The sequence below is a fragment of the Cavia porcellus genome, unplaced genomic scaffold, assembly GCF_034190915.1.
Source record: "Cavia porcellus strain 051 isolate PalLab524CR breed Dunkin Hartley unplaced genomic scaffold, mCavPor4.1 scaffold_33, whole genome shotgun sequence".
NCBI classification, from domain to species: domain Eukaryota; kingdom Metazoa; phylum Chordata; class Mammalia; order Rodentia; family Caviidae; genus Cavia; species Cavia porcellus.
This window is the reverse complement of record NW_026947516.1, coordinates 23,234,958-23,250,337: the sequence shown is the minus strand read 5'-3', so window position 1 is coordinate 23,250,337 and position 15,380 is coordinate 23,234,958. Positions and strand designations below refer to the sequence as shown.

The 15,380-nt window shown below is 36.1% G+C and overlaps 1 long non-coding RNA gene across 2 annotated transcripts in view; it reads right to left on the bottom strand.

The window, feature by feature from the left end:
- The window catches only part of LOC106026910 (uncharacterized), a 33,089-nt gene extending 20,635 nt beyond the window's left edge, over positions 1-12,454 (bottom strand). For both annotated transcript variants that reach the window (XR_002790362.2, XR_010045460.1), the window contains exon 1: positions 12,399-12,454. This is a non-coding gene — a long non-coding RNA (uncharacterized LOC106026910). The remainder of the gene's footprint in view (positions 1-12,398) is intronic.
- Positions 12,455-15,380: the final 2,926 nt, after the last annotated feature.

Genomic DNA, 15,380 nt, shown 5'->3' with positions numbered 1-15,380 from the left:
GCAGATGAGCTGCAAAGCAAAGACAGGTCTGAAATGGAATTTACAAACCTGATCCTGAGTTGGGAGGAGAGGTGGGTATGGAAGGTGCAGACAGGTTTTACCCCAGTGTATGGATGGCCCATGGGCTTACAGAAGCGGGTGGGTGTCTACATTTCATGGGAGCCACTCCTGCTTTGTAACACTACTCATGTCTCTGCGGTGCAGTAGACAAGACAGGGTCCCAGAGGAATTCCTTCTCAGCAGCATTTTGACACATCCACATGCAACTCATCTACCCACACAAGCCATGCTGCTTTATGACTGATGCAAAGCTTTGGGAAAAACCAAAACCAAAGCAAACAAAGCAGAGATGGATTTGTTCTTGATTTATGGGATTTTTTTTTTTTGTATACCTCTGGCTACCCACAAAGATGCAAAGATGAAATCCTGACCCTCCTCACCCATTCAGAAGTGAATAGTCCTGCATTTGTGGCAATTGACAAGCATCAGAATAAAACAAAGGAGACATTTCAACTTCTGGGGTCCAGATACCTATAAGGGCCTGGAAATTTGTGCTTACTATAGAAAATAGGTGTTTGCTTAGTGTTCTAAAGTTATTTAGGAAGACGCAACTTTATCATAATTTCTTTAAAATGTCGTACTGCCTTTACATAAATTTGCAATAGAACATAGCATATCTATCTCTAGCGATGAAATAACTATAGTGGACAGACCAAGATTCCTTAAACCTTAAATGAATGAGTAAAACACCAAAAAATCCATCCTTCCAAACTTATTTTTTTTGAAAGTTTGAATTATTTTTCAGGTATCATGGCTACAGTAACACAGTGACACCTTGGCTCACAAACCTAATTCTCTTCCTGATACTTATCACAAACTGAACTAAACAACAACCTAATCAAATTTCCCTGTAAGGTCAACGTTGAACTTAACCATTGAGTTTGATTTCATTTTTGTCCTACTCGATTTTTGATCAGAATCATGTAAAGAATTAAGTTCGTGAGCTGAGGTACCACTGCCACAGCCCAGGAGGGAGAGGATAAGAGCTCCATTTGGAATGCAAGCAAAACACCCACCTATCTTACTGGGTAGGAGATTTCAAAAGAGGAGCTAACTAAGAGAAATAGCCTTTACTGAACGACCCACTCCAAACTCTGTATTAGATGCTGATCTACCATAAGGATCCCAGCCAATAGACTCCATATCTTAGCACCCCTTTGCTTGCTGCTTCCTTATTTCTCTAAGCTAAAGATGGCAAACATTTTAGAGTTTTCAATGGTGACAAAGAGCCCACTGCAGTACATGTGCTATAGGTTTCCATCACTGAGATAGACTTTCTCATATACAATATTTTCTTTACCAGCTTTGGAAGGGAATCACTTCTTTTCTGTTGAGTAGCATTACTTTCCTTAGAGACCGTGCTTCTAGCAGAGGCTTCACCAATAGCTACCACTTTGGAGTCATTGGTTCCATTTGGCCCTAGATACAAACAATAAAGCCGACTGCTGACTAGGAAATAAACTGTGGGAATTGGCATGTTTTCCAATGTGAGGTCATGGAAAACAGTGCTGGCCATGGCCAGTTGTATCCCCCAGACCTTTCATTTACAGGCCAAACAGAGGCAATGATCTCTAACAGATGCACCATTAGGCAAGACCTACATTTGAAAGTTTCGTTGATTCAGACATTCAGTAATTAAGTTGTGGGCCAGTGAGCACATTATCTGCAATCAAATATGTCCCTGATCAGTGATTAGATGGATAAACATGTGACCTCATTGTCTCTACTGAAGGGCGATTATGTAACAGTCTCTGATCCTCTGACATCATGGTTATTTGCCAACTTTTGATCCCAGTAAATAAGCTGAAATCATTTTCTGTGGTTTTAGAAACCAGATTTTTTTTTAGGACAACAAACTCGTTCCTGGTAGGCCTGATAACATGCATTGATTACCTATGTTCTGGGGGAGCTATACAGATGCCCAAATGCAAGGTGGGTGGGTGGTAGAGAAGGGGAAGCTTCAAAGAAAGCCTGAGCAGCAGGCCGGTGTCACGTGACTGTACAATAGACATATCAAACAATGCTTATTTTTTTTAAACTTTAGCTCTTTCTTGCTACATAACAGCAGTAAGGAGTAAGGCATGTGTAGGAGAGTTTGAGGAAGCAGAAGAGAGAGACTGTGACGGAAAAGGAGAAAGAGTGAGTGAAGGAGAATGATCTGCTCCTGAAACCAGCCCTTTGCCAGTCATGGAAGATTCGGTGACATTTTGTCTGTCTCACCAAGCAGGGAAAACCTATCTGCTTCATGCACAATGCAACACTCATCATCTATTTCCTTCTATGAAGGGTAAGGCAGTTGCACGAGAGCTTCCAAGTTACAGGTGGCCTAGCCAAAAGAAGACTACCGGATAATCCGGGTCCGGGTAACCTGGGACATCTAAATGTCACACAAGTTTGGATGCACATGTGACCTGGAACTGCTCTGAGGTGACTCAGGGTCCAGCTCTCCCTTAATCTCTTATTTACTCTCCTTATTCCAGCAAGATTAACGCTTGAGCAGCACCAAGCAGCCCTGACTTGGTTTCAGCTTTGGGTGGGCCAGCACCATGCAGAGCTCAGTCTCTCAGCTCAGGCTCATCTATGCGCATTTCAGTCCCAGCTGTGCTATGGGAAAGGGCAACACTCACTTAAAATGGCTGTTTAACCACAGTCAAATCAACAGGCCACAAACTCTGATCCAGCCAGGGCCAGCGCCACTGGAGGAAAGATCGCTGCACTGCAGTGTCCCTTTGCCAGATGCTTCCTCACTCTCTGGGAGTTTGGCTGAAAATGCATGACAGCTATATTGAGAGCTATAGCTGATGAAGCTATGAAGACCTGTCTTATAGGATAAAATTGACTAGCAATGATTTTAAGTTAATCTACATATCTTGCAATGGAAGCAATGATTCAAGTCATTTGGGTTCAAGTTAAATATTTCTGTAATCTATATTCTCCTATTTAAATCACAAATTAGGATTTAGGTAAAAATCCAGGGCAGTAAGCACATTAGTAATAAGAAAAGTCTTATTTTTAAACTAGGACTTGAACCCAGGCAGTATTGAGCTACAATTTCAGCCTGCTTTATTATTTTATTTTGAGACAAGTCTTGCTAAATTGCCCAGGGTGACCTTGAACTTGTATTCCTCCTGCCTCAGCCTCCCAAGTACCTTAGATGACATGTATGCTATAATACCTAGCAACATTTTCTTTTTCTCTGACCTAGTTTGCTTTTTTTGTCTGAAAACTCTAAGGTGAAGATTCAACTCTGATAACTTGTTTGTGCAGTGAGGGACACTCCAGTGGGGAGCCAAGGACACGACATGAGGCCCATCGTTGAGCCACTCAGGAGTTGGAGTAACTGAGTTTAATCTATGGGAGAAGCTCTGGAAGCCTGAGGAGAATACACATCAGCCTCGGAGTGATCCCTCTGAGGAGTGAGGGAGCTGAGGCACTGAGGCACTGACTCTTTTCCTTCCCGGAGGGCTGGCTACCTGTCATATGAGGCAAGAGAAGCACATTTTTCAGAGCACAGAAAACTAGACAGAGGCAAGCAGAGGCTGGCGGGTTGGAAGCTGAATCTGGTGTGTCTGAATGTAGTAGCCAGGAGGATGCGGGTGAGGTAACTGCGTCTATTTTAGATTCTATATGTGAAAGGAAAATAGCAAAAGATTCTTATTGTAGTAGATCACTGAACAGAGTTTCTGATGATGTGACTAGCTAAGTATACATTATTAATTCAGGGAGTGAATTTCAAACATTATTTTCCTGCTAAAAATTAGGGAGGGAGATAAACTACTTGGAGTAACTTTCTCCGAGAAGGGTGACCACTTTGAAACAGTTTTGATGATGAAGGCAATTTAAAAGAAATTCTACAGAACATCCTGTGTCACTTAATCTTACAAAATATATTTTTGTCATAATATAACAGAGCTAAGGAGGCATATATCTATTTATAATTATATAAATTTAGATAATAACATTACATGATGAATGTTACTAGATGTCCATATACAATTAAGGTTAAAAATTACTATCTCGGGGCTGAGGATTTAGCTCAGCAGCATAAACACCTACCTTGCAAGCGTGCAGTCGTGAGTTCAATCCCTGATATTGATTTAAAAACATTACTATCTCTATGAAGGGTTGTTTTTATTTTTGTAATAGATGTGTCACTACAAACAGTTGATCAGGCCCACCTGTGTCTTTTCTGTAAAAAACCATGTTTTCTTCTATTAGGAATTTTTGAAAGTTGCAATAAAATATTCTCATGTTTAAACCCCATAACCTCCAAGCATCTCAGACTGCCCTTCACTTTTGTTTGTGTAAGTCATTGAAAAACTGCACACGACTTATGGCTTAAGCACCAATTCACTAAGAAAGCATCCTTGAATAAATTGAAAAAAAGAGTGAAAGAGAAAGACTTGAACATAATGTGGAATCAATATCAATGATTTGGTAGCCTGCTAGGCTCTGCAGAGAAAATGATAAATGAGGTAATAGCATCAAGAAGGAATCAGGAAGTGAAACCATCAGCAATGGAAAAGTGTTTGACTAGAGTATACGATGTGCTGAGGAGCACTGAGGTTGGAGGGAGCAACCTTTTAGTTGACTGTCTTTCATGCCACAGGGATTTGGGGGACATGGGACATGCAAAATGGAGAAGACTTTTATCACCATTGAATATAAAAATACGTTAAAAATGGTAGAAAGAAGTAGGTGTTCTCCAGTACAAATTTCCTCTTATTACTCAAAAATAAAATCACTGAATTTTGACTGGCTGCATGGCAACTCCTCTTTCAGTTTGTGGTGGCTATGTGCTAAATTCTGGTGAAATTTATTAAGCAAAAAGAGCATGTATAATTCCCGGTAAATACTCTTAAAGGGAGAGATCAGATAGTGTTTCTTTCCTTTTGCTTCTTGTAGCTGGATCAGGAGTGGCCACTTTGCATCATAAGGTGGAAGTTGTGTTGATACAAGCCTAGTTCCATAGAGCCACAATACTAGATTTGGATTGCCTATAATTCTGAGAGGTAAACAAAATGTTTACCTCATATGTTGGGGTGTTTGTTACTCACAGGTGAATCTTATTTCACCAATATGAATCTGTTCTTGGAAATAAATGAAGGGGAGCTATGTGCTCTAAGGACCCTGCAAAGGCTTCCTTAGTACTTCCTGATAGACCTTTGGGCCTTCATCAGTAAAAGCCCACCATGAGACTATGATTTATCTGGTATAAGTGCACTGGGGAAAAGGAAATGCATATGTCTTTAGGGAGTCCACAGAAGACACTAATAAAAAAACTAGCACTGCTAAATAAAGAGATGCAAAACATGAATGCCCAGCATAGAAAAAATTTGAGTCCATAAAAAAGGTCCAAATAGAAATCCAGGATATTACAAGCTCTGCTGAACATATGGGCAATGTGAGAACAGATCTAATGTCAAATCTAGAAGAAAGGTGTATGATTGGTGAACAGTTCATGAGAGATACCTTAAAAACAACAAAGACCATGAAAAATGGATCCAACATCTACTAACTGACCAAAGAAGACTAATCTAATATTAGAGTTAGTGAAAAATTGGGAAAAACACAAAGGGCCAAATAATCTGTTTCTTTCCAAACATGAAATAAGGATTCAACATGCAGATAAATGAGTCACATAGGTCCTCAAAAATTCATGACAAGAAAAAAAAAACTCCATGATTTACTGTGGTTAAAACACTAGAAATTCAACACAAAGACAGAACCTTAAAAGCTGTTAGAGAGGGCTGGGGATGTAGTTCAGTGGTATAATGCCTGCTTGGTAAGCCTGAGGTCCTGAGTTCAATTTCTGGTATCAAAATAAATAAATAAATAAATAAATAAATACTGTTAGAGAAAGCCCACCAGAAATAAACAGCAAATTTATCAACACAAATTTCTTACAAACAGATGAGCTTCAAATGAATAGCTTCAAACCCTGAAAGAAAACAACTTCCAACCAAGACTGATAAGTCATACAAAATTATCTTTCAAATGGAGAATAAGATATTTCCATGATAAAGAACATTTAAAAGAAATTCCTGACTACTAAACCAGTATTCTAAAAAAAATTTCAAGCATAATCTAGAAAGAGACAATGAATACAACAATGCCAAAAGGATAGAAAGAACATAGGGCAAGCAATTAAAGAGAAAGGAATCATTTCTTGGCCTTTTGGCTAAGATTAAGAGTGGTATATGTTCTTATCAGTTTAGATAAGGGAAAGAAAGGAATCATCAGCAGGAAAATAATATGAATAATTGGTCAGTACCTATTAGTTGTAATTAACAATGTGAATCATCTCAATTTGTCAGTCAAAAGACACATTAAAAAATGGGTCAAGAAAGAAACACCTAATATTATGCTCTATACAAGAAACACATTGAACCCATAAAGAAATTCACAGAAGAAAAATTAAAGGAAGGAAGAAAATATTCCATGCAAAAATAAGTGGAAAAAAAGCAGGAGTAATTATCTTATTTTCAGACAAAGTGAATTTTGTACCAAACCTGATAAAAAGAGGCAATAAAAGCACATTAAATGTTGACTAAGGGAACTATTCAACAAGAAGAGGTAACAACTATAAATATATTTGCACCAAACTTCATAAAACAAATGCTACTGACATAAAAGATCAGAAATAAACATTAATACGATTATCGTAGGGGAACTCAATACTCCACTATCACAAATAGATCAACTAAACAAAAAATTAAAAAACATAATAGTTGAACCAAATATTCAAACAAAACATATATAATATATGTTCCAATTAATATAAATTATATATATATATATATATATATATATATATATAGGCCTTACATGCATCCATGACAATAGAATGCATATTCTTTTTGGCAGCACATAAAACTTTCTCCAAAATAAGACAACATACTAGCCACATCAGAAAAGCAGAAGGAGCCTGACTATATAACCTAATGACGCATCTCAAGATCCTAGAAAAACAAGGACAAGCCAAATCCTGAGCTATATCTAAGGAAGGAAATTATGAAGATCACAGCAGAAATCAATGAAATGGAGACTAAAAATAATATAAAGAATGAATGAATTGAGCTGGTTGTGTAAAAGAATAAAAACTAGACAGACCCTCAGCTTATCTTAACAAAACGAAGGAAATAAAAGATACAAATCAATTCAATCAGAAATGAAATAATGAAATAACAAAAGAAACAGACCAATGTACAGAAGATTATTAAGACCTATTTCACAAGTGTGTGCCAATAAATTGAACTCAGAAGACATGAAGAGATTCCTGGAGAGATACGAATTAACAAAACTGGACCAAGAAGACTTAAAATTCCTGAATAATCCAATAATAGGCAGGGAAATTAAAACAGTAATAAAAAAAACCTAGCAACTAAGAAAAAGTTTAGGACTTCATAGATTCATTGATAAATTCTATAAGAGTTTCAGGGAATATCTAATGTCAATACCCCTCAAACTCTTTAATGAAGTCAAAAGGGAAAGAATACTCCCAAAGTCATTCTTGGAAGCTGGCATTACCCTGATTCCAAAACCAGACTTATAGGCAAATATCTGTAATAAGCATACAGCAAATGCAAGGTTCCTCAGCAAGTTAGTGGTAAACCAATTCAACAAATCATGGGAAAGATCGTACACCATGACCAAGCATGCTTCATGCAAGGGTTACAAGGATTGTTTAACATATGCAAATCAATAACTGTAACCCATCACATAAACAGAAGCAAGGACAAAAAAACCTCCACATGATTATCTTAATAGATGCAGGAAAAGCCTTTGAAATAATCCAATATGCATTCGTGATTAAAAATTCTGAGGAGAATAAGTATAGAATAACCTTGTATCAATTTGGTGAATGCTATTCATGACAAACCAATGACTAATACCAGATTAAATGGGGAGAATCTGAAAGCTTTACCTCTAAAATAAGAAATAAGACAAGGATATTCCATATCACTACTGTTGTTTAATATAATTCTTGAAACATTAGTCATAGCAGACAGGCAAAAGAAAGAACTAAAAGGATATGTATAGCAAGGGAAGAAGTTAAATTATCTTCATTTGTAGATGTCATGATCCTCTACATAGAAGGCACAAAAGTTTCATCAAAGATTCCTAGAACTACTAAACAAACTGAACCATTTAACAGGATACAAACTCACATAAAAATCAGTGACATTCCTGTACAACAATAATTAACTCATTGAGAAAAAATTAGGAAAATAATGCCATTAATAATTGCATTGAACAATTAAGTATTTACGAATTAACCTAAATAATGAAGTTAAACACCTCTACAATGAAAATTACATCACTATGAAAAAGGTCAAAGAGGACATTAAAAGTGGAAAGATATTCCATATTCCTGAAAATAACGAATATGGTCAAAATGGTTAACTCCCAAAATGGACATATAATGTAATCCCAATTAAAACACCAAGAGGATTGCTCACAGATCCAGAGAAAACAATTCTAAAATTTGTACAGAACCAACACCATCACTGGTCATTCGAGAAATGTAAATTAAAACAGCACTGAGATTGCATCTCACTCCGGAAAGAATAGCTGCCATCAAGAAAACAACTGATAATAAATGTTGGCGAGGCTGTCGGGGAAAAGGAACCCTTCTCCACTGTTGGTGGGAGTGTAGACTGGTACAACCACAATGGAAATCAATATGGAGATTCCTCAACAAACTAGGATTAGAGGTTCCATTCAACCCAGCTATTCTCCTCCTGGGTATTTTTTCAAAAAATTTGAAAAGATCATGCAACAGTGATATATGTGCACCCATGTTCATAGCAGCACAATTTGTAATAGCTAAATCTTGGAAACAACCAAAATGCCCGTCAACTGCAGAGTGGATGAAAAAGATGTGGTACTATTATACAATGAAATATTACTCATTATAAAAAGGACAAGCTTAAGGCCTTGATAAATAACTGGAGGCAACTTCAGGCTATCTTCATAAGTGAAATAAGTCTCACCTTGTTAAATATCACATTGTCTCTCTACTGTAAAAAATTATAAAAACTGGAAGAGTAATAAAATCCAAAATATATAACAGACATTGTAAAAATTAAAGTGAAGGAAATGCTCTAATGGATGTAACTATATGGCCATTCAAGCGTGTAAGATAGATGATCATATTACTAAGTTTCCGTTAGATCATTGAACAGAATGGTTTGCATTGTCAGTGTTTGAGTGTCCACTTTTGATGCTGTGATTTTGTAACTTGAACAACTATTTCTATGAGGACAACATGTAACTTACCAACTAGTAATTTCTTAATGTTAATATTTTTTGTTTGAAATTCTGTATTAATTTTATCCTTTTCCCTGTTTTGTAATGTTTTTCTTTAAATAAAAAAAATTTGTATGGAACCAGAGGAGATCCAGAATAGCAAAAGCAATCCTAGGTAACCAAAGCAAAGCAGGAGGCACTATTATCTTAGAAGTTATATCAAAACTACAGTGATTGTAACAGCATAAAAAAGATACATGGATCAAAAGAACACAATATAGCAAAAAGAAATAATTCCATGCATGCTCAACTATTTGATCCTTGACAATGGGGCCAAAAGCATATATTGGAGGAAAGATAATCACTTTGTTAAATGATCCTGGAAAAACTAGGTATCTACATGTAGAAGATTGAGTTTAGATCCATATATCTCACCATGTACTAAACTAAAATCAAAATAGATTAAAGAGCTAAATGTTAAAATGAACAATCTGGTAGAATATAAAATAGGTAAAACTTTTAATCACACAGGTGTGAGCAAGGACTTTCTCAACAGAATCCAATGGCATAAGAAATAATACCGAGTCAACAAATAGGAATATTACCAAATTCAAAAGTTTCTGTACAGCAAAGGAAACAATCAATAGAGTGAACAAACTTAACCTACAAAATGTGAAAAAATTTGCCAGACATTCCTTGCACAGTGTACTAACATCTAGAATGCATAAAGAACTCAAAAACATTATATCTCCCCCAAATAAAAGAACCAATCAAAAAATGGTTGACTGAAATGAATACACTCTTCTCAGAAGAACAAATGGCCAACAGACATATGAAAAAATGTTCAACAATGCAAATTAAAATAACATAGGGATTCCATCTTAATCCAGAAAGAAAAGCTATCATAAAGACAGCAAATAAAAACAAATGTTGGCAAGGCTGCAGGAAAAAAGGAACCCTTCTACACTGTTGAGGGGAATAAAAACTAGTATAACCACTATGGGAGACAGTATGAAGATTCTTCAAAAAACTAAAAGTAGGAATTACATTTGACCCAGCTACACCCCTTCTAGGAGTCATCCCAAAAGAGTTAAAGCCGTCATGTTACAGTGATATATGCATACTCATACCTGTAGCAGCACAATTTACAACAGCTAAATCTTGGAAATGGTCCTTATACTCACCAACAGACAAATGGATAAAGAAAATGTGATATTTATACACAATGGTTTATTACTCTACCATAACGAACAATAAATTTGAATCATTAATAGGTAAATGGATGTACCTTGAGACCATAATATTAAGTGAAATAAATTTTCACATAGTTTGATTAATAGTAGAACCCAAAAACATAAATAAACAGCCAAATTGAAAGTAGATAAAAAGAATCAGGGAGATAATTTTCAGAGGGGAAGGGAAACTAGAGATAGAGAGGGAAGGAAAGGAGGAAAAGGAGATGGAAAAAGAAAGAAATGTAAATAGAGCTTTTGAAAATGAGAAAGGACCGTGAGTTGCAGGTAGCAGGGAGGGATGGGAAGGGGAGGGGATGAGAAAAGAGTGAAGCTGTGCTATACGCATGTACCAGCTCCTCATGATAAATGCAATCATTATGTACTGCTAATATGTACTAATAAAAATTACAAAATTAATCAAGCGATATTGGTACAGTTAAACTCCTCTATTCCTATATAGTCATTTACATGAGCAAGATTTCTTGGCGCTTATCTTGACTGTAGTGAAAAATAGGAATAGTTGCTGAATTGCTATAGAACCTTGCCTCTTTCTACCATGAAATCATATTAATTCATAAGTGTGTGAACTGAGTTTTGAAAAATAAATCACCCCGTCTGCATTACTAAGAACTGAATTTTCTTTTTTGGCAGTATTTGCTTCTTCATGGTTAATGATTATTTATCAGAATTATTTATTAGAATATGTTATAACATATTCATTAAATATGTAAAATGCTGTGTTGGGCAAATGTTTGAAAGTGATAAATTAATAATTCCATCCAGAAGAATATTTTTAGCACTAAGAGGTGAAACTTAAAATTCTGATTGATATAATTATGTGAAGTGATGAATATATTAGTTAATTGTGATGATTTTATCACATTGTATATGTATACTGATGTATTATTTTGTATGCTTAAAAATAATCTTTGTCACTCATATCTCAACAAACTGGAAAAAATCTGATTATATATACACTGAGGCATATATATATATATATATATATATATATATATATAAAGCAATTAGAAATTCAAATTCTACAGAAAATATGAAGTTTATTAATGTTAAATAATTGTTTATATACTTTTAAAGTAAATCAAAATCTGTTTGTCATTTAGACTCTAGATGTCTAGACTTCAGAACATGACAGAGACAATGTTAACAATACAGTCTAAATTTAAAACTGGGTTACATCTGTTGTCATTACATTGCAGATAACACAAAATCTGAGCAAATACTCTTCTAATACTTGAAAACTTTTCTTGTTCAGTAAAGCATGCCACTGAAAAACAAATGCTGTTTCATCTTACATCCTCCTTTTTAACTTTCATCTTGTCTGTTAGTGCAAATTATTAACTAATATCAATGTCAGAATCATACTTACTAGTTAGACTTGGCCATCTAGTTGGTCCAATTGAGTCATGGGAAAGAATTTATTTACAGTCTAGTTTTGTCAAATCATGGTAGAATTTCAAGTCTTCATTGTGAAAATAAATTAACAAAAGCATTCATTGACAATCAGTTGGCTTTATCAAATTTGCAATAAAGAACACATATTTTATTATTAGTTATAAATGATGCACTGTATATCCTTTAGATAAGTAAACTTTATAACGATAAATTAAAATTTATTTCTCCTTTCAAATAGCTGGTTGTTAAACATTTATCAGCACACTACTGTAACCAATCAAGGTGGGCCTAAAGGTAACAGGGAAGTGAAACGAGAAAAAGAAGAGAGAAGCCAGGGATACCTCATCATATCATTAAGAGCAGAAATAGAGACTATACGCTCCTCTCAGGATTTTTCCTTGGCAACACCACATCCATATTTTAAATGATTTTACTTACTTTCCTCTTCCTGTACTCCACTGTTGTTTACAGAGTGTGCTGCTGGTTGAGAAAGGGTTGTGACAGAAATAGTATCCTTTGCAACATGATATCATACTCATAAGTGAAATAAACCAGACTCGCATGTGTAAATACCATATTGTCTCCCTAGTATAAGAAACTGAAAGAGTAAATAAGATCCAAAAAACACAATAGATATTGTGAAAGGGGAAGTAACTGCTCAAAAGGAAAGAACATGGGATGGGGGAAAGAAGAAATGAAGGAAGGGAAAAGGAAAAAATATATGTTTAAATATATATATACATGTATATTATAGCTAAGATATTAATGCTACTAATTTCTATTAGTTCATTGAAAACAACAGTTCGCACTTACATTATTTAGCCACTTTTCAAGCCTCTAACTTGTACTCTGTGTAACTACTTTGAAGATAACAATATACAATATATTAACCATTGTTAATTTCCTGTCATCTAGTTTTAAAATTCTGTATCATGGTTTTTATTATTTTTTCTCTTTAAAACAAACAAAGAATCTAGAAGAAACAATTGATAAAATACTGTACTATGGTTTATATTTAAATCCCCCTGCCCCGGCAAGCCTCATGTGCTCAAAGGTGTAGTTTGAGGCAGGTCATTGGATTATGGGGGCTTGTAGCTGACTTGCTGTTAGGAGGTGGGGTCTTGTCAGAAGAGGTGGATCCCTGGAAGTATGCTGGAAGGGTTTTTCTCCCTCCCTGACTCCTTGCTTCTTTCTCTGTTTCTTGTCCACCATGCCCTGAACAGCTCTTGTCTACCATGCCACACTGCCATGCCATTCTGCTTTGGAGCCAGTTGACTATGGACTAAAACCTGGGCCAAAATAAACTCCTTCTTTGAGCTGTAGGTGTTGGTTATTTCATCCCAGAAACAAGGAAAGTAACTAAGATAAACTGGATTGTTCCTTTGGGGGGGGGTACCATAGATTGCATTTGAAGTGGTTGTATTTGTACATATGCATTTAGAAGTATAGATGAGTTTTTGTGGATGTCAACCAGACAGCCAAAATAGTAGAGAGTTCTGTAAACCTTGCATCCTTTTCTATATCTGGGGAATGGTCCACAGTGTAATTCATACTGGGAAAATTAATTTTGCCTCCATATAGGGAAGCTAGACTGTGTGCTTTTCCCTACCCTTGAGGGATGTTGATGATGATGGTGGTGATGGTGGTGGTGATGGTGGTGGTGATGATGATGATGATGATGTGTATTATCTAAGCTGAGGAAAATCATACCCTTCTACTTGGATTTTTTTTTTTTTAAATTCTGGAGACAGCAATAGGCAACAGATTAGGATTCTTCTTAGCTTTGCTATGTTAGCCAGCATCCAGAGATGGCTTCCTTAATAGACTTTTCCTATGATGGAATTTTAGCAGTGGATCTAACTGCATAGCTTCCTTTGCAATCTACCATTTTTGGAGTCAATTTTCAAACCTTCCTGTTAATTCTGTGGGCTATTCAATAAATTGCAATACATTGATTTTCTGCTAAAGGTAAGTGGAGTTGCTTTCTGTTGTTGAAGTTAATAAAACATGCCTAGAAGGTAGCCTTTTAAAAACTCATGCTCTGATTTCAGAATGGAGGCGTTTCCTAATTGGACCCCTGGCTAGAGCTAGAAATTTCATGCTGGGAAATTGAGAAAACCATAAAACCTGGGTATGTGTCCAGATGCTTAGCCTAACAACCATGTGCAAGGAGAAATGAAATTGTTCAAAAGTCCCTATTGTTCTTCTAGGTCTACTCCAGGAGAAATTCATCTTAAAGAAAGTTAAATCACTTTTCCAAAATCAGATATTCATTTCAATCATTTTCTTTCAACATTCATCATTCTGTGCCACATTTTTTACAGCATGGTTGGCCAGATATAATAATCTGTGACACTCATCAACATTCTTCTTTATTGTGTTTGAAGACTTTGCAGAAAGCAACATTATCTAAGTTGCTGCCAACATAACGCCTCTTTGCAAGTCAACAATCAGGCTAAATGTTTCAGGAGTAAATTAATCACTTAAACTTGCCAGGTCTCAAATTTCTCAACTTACAGTTTGTGTTCACCAAAGCTAAGGTCACTACAATTGTTTATCAGTGCAGCAAACTTCAAAACTGCCTTGGCAATTACATTAATTTAAACAATACTTTTCTATTTTTGTCTAAAAATTACCATGAATCTAGAAGTTTAAAGTAAGTTTATCATCTCACAGTGACGGCGGTGAGACGTCAGGGTGGGAGCTCCTCTTTCTTCGAGGCCTCACAAGGCTGAAATTGAGGTGCTGGCTAACCTGAACTCTTCTTTGTAGACTGGGGAAGAATCATCTTCTAAATTAATTCAGGTTATTGGTAGAACTTAGTTACTTGTAGGTGTAGGATTATGATCCCCAGTGTATATGTGTGTGCATGCATGCGTGCGTGCATTTGCATGAGTGTGCATTTGCTGGTAGTCATTCAGAAACCTCTCTCAGTTCCTTGATTGCCTGCGTCCTTCATCACATTGCCTTAAGTGATGGCATATCAAGTAATTCCCATGCCCAAGTCTCTCTGACATCTCGTTTGCCACTTTCGTCTCTGGCCAGAGAGGGTTGAGGACTCTGAGGACTGCTGTTGTTGGATTGTACTAACCTGGATAATTCAAGAGAAGCTTCCTATGTTAAGGCTCATAATCTTCAGTACACCTGAAAGATCCTTTTGTCATGTAACATATACAAAGATTGCAAAGATTAGAGCACGACCTTCTTTTGGGGAACATTTTGCCTACACAGCCATCGTCTGTCAGAATCAGCCAAGGACTCAAAGAAAAGATTTCCTATAATTTCTATTAAGCTTTGGTTGGTTGGGTTTCTCAGGCATTTATCTAGAACACACTGTTCATTCTCATTCACAGATCCTAAGAAAATTGCAGGTTTCATGGACTAAATGTTTGTGTCTATTGCAGGTTCACATGTGAAATT